Source organism: Scardinius erythrophthalmus (genome assembly GCF_964197995.2).
Source record: "Scardinius erythrophthalmus genome assembly, chromosome: 24".
In the NCBI taxonomy this organism is placed as follows: Eukaryota; Metazoa; Chordata; class Actinopteri; order Cypriniformes; family Leuciscidae; genus Scardinius; species Scardinius erythrophthalmus.
This window is the reverse complement of record NC_138244.1, coordinates 14,886,447-14,897,326: the sequence shown is the minus strand read 5'-3', so window position 1 is coordinate 14,897,326 and position 10,880 is coordinate 14,886,447. Positions and strand designations below refer to the sequence as shown.

At 35.5% G+C, this 10,880-nt stretch overlaps 1 long non-coding RNA gene across 1 annotated transcript; it reads left to right on the top strand.

Moving 5' to 3' along the window:
* The first annotated feature begins 637 nt into the window (after positions 1-637).
* On the top strand, positions 638-1,321 carry LOC308684692. The gene is made up of 2 exons (XR_014029388.1): positions 638-756; positions 1,003-1,321. It is a non-coding gene; the product is annotated as an uncharacterized lncRNA (long non-coding RNA).
* Positions 1,322-10,880: the final 9,559 nt, after the last annotated feature.

The window sequence follows — 10,880 nt, the reverse complement described above, 5'->3', positions numbered from 1 at the left end:
TTGCGTGCCATCACCATTAACCCGGATCCGTCTTGAGTATCGTGATAGTTATTAAAAGATTGTGACAACGTATTACTAACAACGTCACTTAGTATGTTTTTCGCTGCTGATTTAAGATGTGGCTTGGCTATGTTAAATCCTCGTCTTAGTAGTGGTATAGCCATTCTAAAGAGACCCCTAAAAAGTCCGCCCAAACCAGCGCCATACATAACTCCGCCTCCTGCATACACTGTAAAAAATTATTCTGTGGCTTAGTAAATATTACAGAAATTTTTAACTTTATTAACTTAATAAAATCTCTGTATATCGTTTACTTGATTGTTTGAGTTAAACATACCAAAATAATTGAGTAAAAATCCAACAGTTAATTTTATCTAAAATTTACAGATATATTTAAGTTTTTTTCAATAAAATTATTTAGTATTTGACTAACCAATTATTTCTTTATAATATACTTAATATATATGTGAAATTTCTATCAAAATATTTGAGAATATTGAATTAAACTGATCTGTTTCAAGAAACAAAAAAATTACTTAATTCAAATCAATATTATTAATATATTAAACACGCTCTTAAAATTGAGTAAGTTTACTCAATTAAAACAATGCCCCCCCCCCCCCCCCCCTCCCCCACCCTCTGACGTGACGAAAACTCGACGGTTGGAGTGAGCGTGGCTGTTTGAACTCTCCAGTCAAGAACAACAGCTCTCTTCTCAGCGTCGCAGATTTGGTGCATTTTCACTGTGAAATTCAGGTTGGTGTATGTTTTATTTTATCTATAAAATCATTACTGTGCTTTAAATCATATTTAATGCAAAACAACATAGCCTACAGAGGCGTAATTCGACACCTAAACGAGACGAGAGCCGCGTTTGTCTTTTTGCGTGATTGAAACGCTTTGCATAAACACATGACTGACTTTCATAATGATAATGAATATAATTATTATCATTTGGATGATAAAATGTCCTCAGAACTATCACTTTTTGTTTATTGGCAGGTTATGTCAGTCGCTCGCAGTATATTTCGGCTGTGCCTCAGACAGTGACTGTGAGTGAAATGCAAGACGGCGGTATGAAGTTCAAAGTTCACCCGCAGAGCGCGAGTCTGTCTCCGGCACGAGGACCAGCGCAGATTCGGTGGATATTGGATAACAGAGTGGTTGATTACACTTGAATTTGGCTACCTGAATGTTTAAATATTTCATTTTTACTTGTTAAATAAGTTTAAATGCAGGCAATATTGTATACATGAAAAAACAGTCTAAAATGTGCTGTATTGCTGTACTCATTGAAAATAAAGGCCAATGTAATGTATAATGGTGGTTGTCTGGAGTACTATTTTTACAAAGGTTTAGAGAAAATAAAAAAGTTAGTATTACTCATTAATAAAAACAGTTAATATTACTCATAAATATTGTTTTTTTAATGTTTAAATGTTAAATTATTTCTACTCAATTTTATTTGTTAATGTACCAGATGCAGTTACTCAGATTTACTTAATTTTTTTACTTGCATTTACTCAATTCATACAGTATATTTCATTGATTTCACAGCTTTAAAATTTACTCAATTTTTTTTAGTGTAAAAATGTTTCACCAATAAAATTGAGTAAATAATAGTTAAACTTTTTACAGTGTACCCCGGAAGTCCATTTCCCGCTTGATTCTGGTAATAGGCCACATAACGCATGGGATCAACATTGTGATTGTTGAAATACACCATTTTAATGAAATTTTTTTACTGGCCTAAAGTGTAGTTTAATGCACACTTTCCCGTAAGAAAATGGGATGTGGTGATTTTGATCGTCCTTCACTTCTATAGCAATATCAGTGATGACCGATTTGTTGACAGATGCGTAGTGGGGTTTGTCGTATCGAACACTGACTGTGTTATTGTTATCACCTGTTATTTGTACACACTCCAGGAGTGGTACGAAGGCATCACCTACTGACTGGTATCTGATAATATCTGTGTATATATAAAGAGTATAGAAGCCACCGTGTATGTCTGCCTGATGCATTGCATATGTTACAACATCCTTTTCAAAATTAGTTTTTCCAGGGTTTGTTTTTTGTCGCATAGAATCTCCTATCGGGACACCTGGTTTCAACCCTAAAATAATGGCTAGTTTTCCATGGAAGGTTATTGAAATGTTAGGTTTTGTTTCAGAAATACTTTGTTTTTTACAACATCGTAACCGAATGATCCATGAGGGGCTAGTAAATCATTTATCATACTAACAAGGGATGGGACCTTGTCGTAATAACCTGTTTTTATCGGTATGCGTTGTCTCGATAATTCGGTCTTCTTCACATCTACACCACGGCGTATGTTGTTAGTGTTTTTTTCGTCGTCGACAGTGGTGGGTTCGATGTTTATCTCAAAAATGGCATCTTTGCTGTTAAACGTGTACCAACTTCTAGGATATTCGATTTGAACAAGGCCCACCTCCCATTCTCCTTTTATATTTATAGGAGTAGCCATCCTTGTTCTATAATTAGAGATTGTATTATCTGGGTATACAGACCGTGAAGCATTGCATGGTAGTGTGACATAAAAACCACCCTCTGCCATGTCTGTTTTTTATACAACTGCAGACAGTCTGTGTTTGTCCTTTGTTTTTATGGCACCTGTACGTCGACTAATTCTTTCTGATCGATCCATGACGCAAATTTTGCAGGCCATCCGAGCCACTGTACCAGTACTAATGTTTTGCGACCCTTCGTCTTCTTATCCAAAATCTTTTCAACTTTAAATGTCTTGTTTTAATATTTTAAATATTTTTTGCAATTCTTCAGCATAAAAAACACTGTTGATAACATCCCCGTCATAATCACTCAATCTGTAAACAGGGGGGTCTCGTGGAATACGCGCTGATACAGTAAAATACTCTTGTGTGTAGTTTTCCTCATACCCTTTTGCAAACGGGCCTCTGACTTTAGAAATTCGAACCACGTCACCGATCTTGTATTTAAATATGGGGTTAACATTGTAAGGTTTGGTATCTCCATTCAAGTTATGTAGCACCACAGATTCGTTTTCTTTTCCCACATCAATCGGTCTCATCTTGATGCTTCTGTGATAGCTCACATTGTATCCTTGTGTAATGTCTTGAAGTATGTTGATGTAACGTTTGGAGTTTATAGCTGTTAAATATCTCCACATTCTTCCTTTTAAGGTTCTATTAAACCGCTCGATAACACAAGCCTTTAATTCTGTGTCTGTTGCAAAATGGTTAATATTGTACTTTTTTGTCACGTTTTGAAAGTGTTTGTTAAAAAACTCCTTTCCTTTATCTGTCTGTAATTTCTGTGGCACACGACCCTCTTTCAGTATGGATTCAAAAGCTTTAGAGACCTCTGCACCACTCTTGTTTTTTAATGCACGCGTCCATGCGTACTTACTAAACAAATCGATGCATGTCAACAGAAAGTGATTGTTGTCATTTACCTTGGCATATGCAGACATATCTACTAGATCGGCTTGGAACTGCATATCAACACCATAGACAAAAACCCGATTCCTTTTATATTTTAGTGGTGCACTCCTGTGTAGTGTATACGCATCCTCACCAGCGAGCCAGTCTGAAACTTCTTTGTCGGTTAAACGAACCCCTGTCTCTTTTAAAACACCTTCTTTTAAACGTTTTTTACCCCCTAAAGAACCAGGGTTAGAAGGTGTGTAATAAATCTTTTTCATTTCTTCTGACAGATTGACACTTCACGGTCCACAAAATAATAACATGGATGGTTTAAGTGGTTCGGGTTTTATTTCTTAAACATTAAAAGGATACAAAAGGTATCATACAGCATCAATGTAGTGTAGAAATTTTATACACATCACAATATTTTTCTCAAGAATGTAATCAACCAGTGTTTCAACAATTTCACATACATCAGTCTGATTGTTTCTTGTCAACATGTCCACACATAGATCCGATACATATGTACACAAACATAATATATCAGCTATTCTAATAAAGCTACCACATTCAGTCATCAGGTCTAAAACTTTTCTGATGGTTACACAAACTGGATCACCAGCATTAACACATAATCGCATCATATCAGACCATTCATTTGACACATTTCTTACAAAAGACATTTGTTTCTTAAGGTTTGTAAAACGTTTGGCATCAACACCACATCTGTTTACAGTAACCGATACATTGGCACATTCATTAATGTTGTTATACAACAAGGTGGTCATCTCACATCTAATACGTTGTTTAAGTAGACACTTAGCCAGTCCAGTTGCAAAACAAGTGTTTCCCATGCTGTTGTCACAAACAGTCAACTTGGACAATACCTTTCCAGCTGTCCACAGCGTCATAGACAATTTGTTCACTGCTGCCGTCCACAACTTTCTCTCTGACTTCGCGAAGCTTCTCCACAATGAAAACCTCGTCACGCAGTTCGTGTAAAATAGCATCCACTGACCCCTGAATCCTCTGGGGGTGAACCCTTAAACCACAACGACTCAATGCTTGAGCAACGATGTGCTTAAGGTCTGGTCTCACCAGATTACGTGTCAGCTCCTCGAAGTAGGTGTCAAAGAAATAGGGGTCCGGTTCAAACAAACAGGAATGTCTAATCTGACTGGGGTGATCCACTTCACAACCCAGACAGATTTCTTTCAGCTTTTTGTTGATGACGTGTTCCAGAAGGACCACAACAGTTGCTTTTATGATTTTGAACCCGTCAGAACGGATACAACTGTCTGTGTCATCAATTCCTGCTAAGGCCGCAGCTCCAGCTATTGCACCGGTGTTGCCGTATGGAGTTGTAAGGAAGGTCAGGTTGTGATATCCTAGATCCATACAAAATTTATCCAACCAACTGTTGTCACAGGTTTGTGGGTGGGGTTCCAGCAGTGTGGCATTGTCATCAGGCATCGCTGGGGCAGTCTCAGGGGTGTTGCTGTAGCAGTAGACAGGTGTAGATCCGTGAGACATGGTGAATGAATGTTGCGATTGTACCGATCCGTACACGTTTTTAATGACTGTAATATGTGGGTGGGCTTAAGAGGCAGTCTTCGGGGTTGGTAACGCCCTTCTCAGGGTGAAACAATTGCATCTTTACAGAACTGTAACGATCATACATGTCACACCATCTAAACATCTTGTTTATGCGTGGAAATATATTGTCAAGCATACGAACATCTCTCCACTGAAATAGAAATTTCATGTCGTAGCATGTGTGATGCTCAGATTCTCGAATAGGCCATGCATGTATGTTGAGCTTTGTCTTGTCGTTACAGCAAAAAATATAAACACAGTCGTCTGGTAGCTTTTTACTGTGGTCCCCGACCACCCGAAATCTTGTGTTAGGAGTTGATCCATCCCACTCGGCGACGTATTACGGATCATCACCACAGTCGTTCAAATCTCTCCAAACATAGTTGAAAAACAGAAACCAGTCTTTGTCTTGAAAAATCAGACATGGAGTATGCCATGTAAATTCGTCTCCAACATCAGTGTAGAGTTTCACAATATGCAGCACCTTTTCAAACGCATATCTCAGCACACGTTTCACAGACAATGGGAAATCACATTTCACGTTAGCCATGTCTTCATGAAGAAACTTTGTCAAGCTAACATTTTGCTTTTTCCTTGGTGCAAAAGTTAGTTCCTCTCTCATTTCAACAGGTCCTCTTGTTGGCGAAATACACATAACCTTTCTAGGGGTTTTAGGAGTTCCCGGAGCAGCCATTGTAACAGGAAAAGATGCAGAATGTCTTCTGTGTCTAACACTGCAACCCCTAACCTTATTTAATCCATGGTATAGGTAGTGACGTAGGTGTGAAAAGGCATACCAGGGAAGACCATATCATAAAAACATCATTGGCATATGGTGAGGTGTGAGTATTCACATGTCAATCAGGACGCAAATCTCTGCAGTCAGCTTGGCACTGTAAATCAGAGACCCTGTTTTTTGACACATGGATTCCCTGTCATTCACTAGTCTCATAAATCAATAAAAGGGGGTCATAAATCAACACAAACGTGACACATGGTATATGTTAATACTACTACAGACTAATGACAAGACAAGGGACACCTGTGAACAATGATCAGACAATTAACCAATGACAAGACACATGGCAGGATCACATGACAAACAGGGAATCACATGACAGACATGGAAACATGACATGAACAAACCCAAAACGTGACAGGGGTGTTGTGGGGATGGGCGGCTGCCTTGTATTATTATAAGACAGTGAAAAAAGCACATTGTCAAGCAGATAAGAGTAAGACATCATAATGGAAACTGTAAAGATGGGGTAACATATAGAATATTATTAGTTTAAATGCAGATATCGGAAATGGGTCACTTTTAAAAGAAGATGTAAATTGGTCGTCAAAAAAAAAAAAAAAAAAACGTTATAGGGCAACGGAAAAAAACACTGGGAATAAGTCCACAGTGTTAATGCAGCTCTTTTTTGAAAAAGCTAACAAATGGCTGCATAAACTTTTGTTGGTCACAGAGTTTATTTTATGCAATAATCCAAAAGCCAATTAAAAAATGTCATTGGCTTTTAATAGATGTAACCAGGATAATGCTAACTTCTGGGTTGGCCTACAAAATTGCATAGTTTCTGCAGCACTTTATAACATTTACATTTACATTTATGCATTTGGCAGACGTTCTTGTACACATTTACATTCTTATCAGTAACAACAAGCCTTGACTTGAACTGGACATTTTGGAACGGGAGAGAACAAAAAGGGAAAATGAAAGCAAAGTTATAACAGATTGAGTTTTGGGGTGTCTGTTATAAATAGAACATTTCACTTAAACACAGTGTTTCTGAGAAATCAAAAAGATAATATTTCAGACTGGATTTGTATCACACACCTGCAAGATAATCAGAATAAAAGTAGATTAAACACAAGGGGTTTTATTATTTATTTATCTGCATGGAGAAGTACCTGGAAAAGTTCTAGATTCATACATATTTGAAGAGACACAGTTTTAAACTAAAATGTTTTGGGTCATACGACACAGTGATGTCACGGTTTGGTACATTTTCGATACAGCAGAAAGAAAGAAATGCCAGAGAAATTTCCTTGATTTTTTTATTTTTATTTGTTAAAACTAACATCAGAAAGTAAGATCTTTTTACTTTGAACAATGATGGAGCTATACTTGACCCATCTTCTGGGGTGTCTTCTGAGCAGCATATAAAACAAAAACAGCTTCTTATAAAAAAATTGCAATGTAATATTGTAGTAGTTATAAACAAATTCAAAGAAAATATATATAATATATAATAATATAATATAATAATATAAATAAATATAATATTTGAGTTTTGAAGTGCTGGGAAAAGACGATTTTCATCAATTTTGACTTGATGTTTGTATTTGAATGCCACTATAGCCTAATTTTAATTTTATAGTTTAATATTATAGCTATGCTTATTTTCCATTTTTGTTCTGTTCTGAATAGGCTACCGTTAAATTTAAAGAATTTGTTGTGGAGTGAGGGTAAAATAGGCTATAGTGTTTAGCCTATGTTTGAAAATGTTTCGTTTTATTTATTTTATTTAATATACATATAAAATAAAGTAATTGTTTGCAATTACGAGGTTAACGGGTGTATTTGGAGTAAGATCAATTTCTCTGTCATGAGATTACTTCATCTTCTTGGCCAGGGTTCGTTAGGGTGTGGTTATTCGTCCAGCGAGGAGGAGCTAGACGTAAGCTCCACCCACACTGTAAAATCCAACAGTGATTCTAACTAACACTTTTTAGTTAACTTTACTTAATGTCTTAACTTAATTGTAAAAATCTAGTAATCTGTACTATTCACATACTATGTTTTATTTACTAAGAAAACCCAAGTTAAGATTAATTGATTAATTGAAATGTGGCAAATTAGTGATCCTTTTGGTTGGGCACTTGGAACTTCATTTATACTATTGTTATTCTCTTCCCATAGATGCAGCGATTGCAACATGAAATCAGTTATTCAGTTTCAAAGGAAGAAAAGTAATATACTGTATATATGTATATATGTATGTATATTTATTACATGGCTTGGCTGAATTCCAATGTAGAATGCGGTCTGTTATTTCTTGATAACAGACCGCTGCGAACTATAACAGACCGTTGCCATGCAAAACAGCGCGTTGCTATGGACGCGGAACGGACTATTTTCTTTGGCGGAAGCAATACAATCGTTTTTAAAACAATAAACTCCTTTTTAAATCAATAATTTGTGTCAAATTAATTATGTATTTTGTAGGTAGCCATGTAATAAGCGGGATAATGTATAGAGAGGCGGTCGTTATAGCGAATAGCAAGCCCTTCAGGCTGTCAAGACCCCTCCGCTTCGCGTCGGGGTCTCGTTCAGCCTGTCGGGCTTGTTATTCGCTATAACGACCGCCTCTCTATACATTATCCCTTACATATATATATATATATATATATATATATATATATATATATATATATATATATATATATATATATATATATATATATATATATATATATATATATGAATGAACGATGTATAACACAACTATATTTCATGTAAATTAATGATCTTTTATAATTTTGTTGCTAACACTAATGTCCTAAACACCTTGTGAAACTTTTAATTGGGTTTATATAATCCCTCTATATTTGTGAAAATCTTGCTACTGATCATACTCAGACTTCAACATTCAGCCTGCAAAACACAACAATGGTATTTTTGTGAACTGTGAACAATTTTATATTTTATTTAAAGTAAATTAACAAGCACTCTCTACAGTTCTTTTTTAGTTATTAGTACTCTTGTGTAAGTGAACTATACTAACTAAGCATTTGTCAGTACCACATACTATTCCTATTTCACTTGTTTTTTTTTTTAAGGCAATCGGTTTGCATGCTTTTTTTAAGTATTGATCAATATGTGAATCCTTTGACCAGGGTACCTAAACATGACATGATTTGTGGTCTCATTGGCACAGTGATTAGATCAGATTAGATAGAACTGTACTGATCCCAGATTGATTCCACTCTTGTATTTCTGGACTTCCGAAGCTGTTTGGTCATACTGTATATCCTCTGCTCAGCAATGATTTGTTAGATATGGTGGAGAAAACATGTCTGACCACCAGATGTTGCTAATGGGCATTGTTTAAAAGCTTGGAGTAACAAACCGTTTTCAGCACAATTTGATGAAAGCCTCAAACTCAGAATGCCTGGTTTCCCATCCATCACTAATACCAGTGATGTTATGGCTGGTGAGGAAGGAGAACCCAGGCGCAGACAGAGTACACTGCACACGATTTATTGAAGACAAAAAGGGGAAAATAAAGCCCACAATGGGGTAAAACAAGACAAGGCAGAGGAAGACTAACTAGACAATGATTTTGAAAGAAGACTAGACGCTAACTAACAGCACATACAAGAACAGGATCTTAACAGGACTCGTAATACTCACAGGTAATGTTAGCAATGACTCATACGTAACTATAGCAAACACAGGCAGGATTTACAGAGTGAAAGACAATGAACCGGCACAGGATAGCAAACACAAGGGGATTAAATAGGGAAAAACTAATGAGGGAAAACAGGTGACACAGGTGAAGCAATAATGACCAAACGAGGATAACAAGGGGGCGGGGCAAGAGAACGAGACAACACAAGCACATGGCCCAGCAAAAGGCCATGTGTTTGCACATAAAACACGGGTCTGTCATGATTCTGCCTCAAGACTAAAGAAAATCAAGGACACGAGTGCAGAATCATGACAAATAAGATATTTTATTTTAGATTTAATACAGTGATTGCTTTTATTGGTCACACCACATGATGAGTCTTCGCTCCAAATGACTCCAAATGACCTTATATAGTTAAAAATCTATTTAAAGAGATCAATGATCATTTTGTACAAAAAAATAGATTTAAACCAGATTTTATTTAAATTTCACTTTTTTTATATAAAAATCACATCACAAACACAAGTGCACCATTTCATTTAACTTGACTTAGAATTTCTTTCTAACTAATAATAATGTTATAGATATAAATGATTTCATAAAAGTATTGTATACAGGTAACATTTGGGGTCATTTTTTTAAAAGTAATTAATACTTTTATTAATCAAGGACACATTCAGTTGATAAAAAGTGACAGTAAAGATATTTAGGCTATAATGTTACGAAAGATTCTATTTTAAATAAATGCTGTTCTTTTGAACTTTATCAAATAATCCTGACATATAAAATGTATCACAGTTTCCTCAAAAATAAGAACATTGATAATAATCAGAAATGTCTCTTGAGCAGCAAATCATTAGTGACCCTGCACACAAAACCAGTCACGACTTGGACAGGGTATTTGTGGCAATAGCCAACAATACATTGTATGGGTCAAAATTATCGATTTTTCTTTTATTCCAAAAATCAGGATATTAAATAAAGATCATGTTTCATATTTTGTAAATGTCCTACCGTAAATATATAAAACATTTATTTTTGTGAGTGAAGGTTTCTGAAGGATCATGTGACACTGAAGACTGGATTAACGATGCTGAAAATTCAGCTTTGATCACAGGAATAAATTCAAGTTTACTATATATTCACATAGAAAACAGATATTTAAACTGTAATAATATTTCACTCTTCTCTTATCAAGGTACTCTGCTCTTGCTGCAGGGTCAGAATTTTTTCGCTTGGCAGTGGCATCTGGTAAAATAGATTAAAATAGTTTTAAATAAATAAATAGGCAATAATAAATACACTACTAATAAATGCATAATTACTAAACTGAAATTACATGCTCTATTTTCTTTTTTTCTTTTTTTTTTGCATTTTTCTCATATTGTACAAAGAGTAAATATAATCTGTCTGAAATATATATATATATATATAAAAA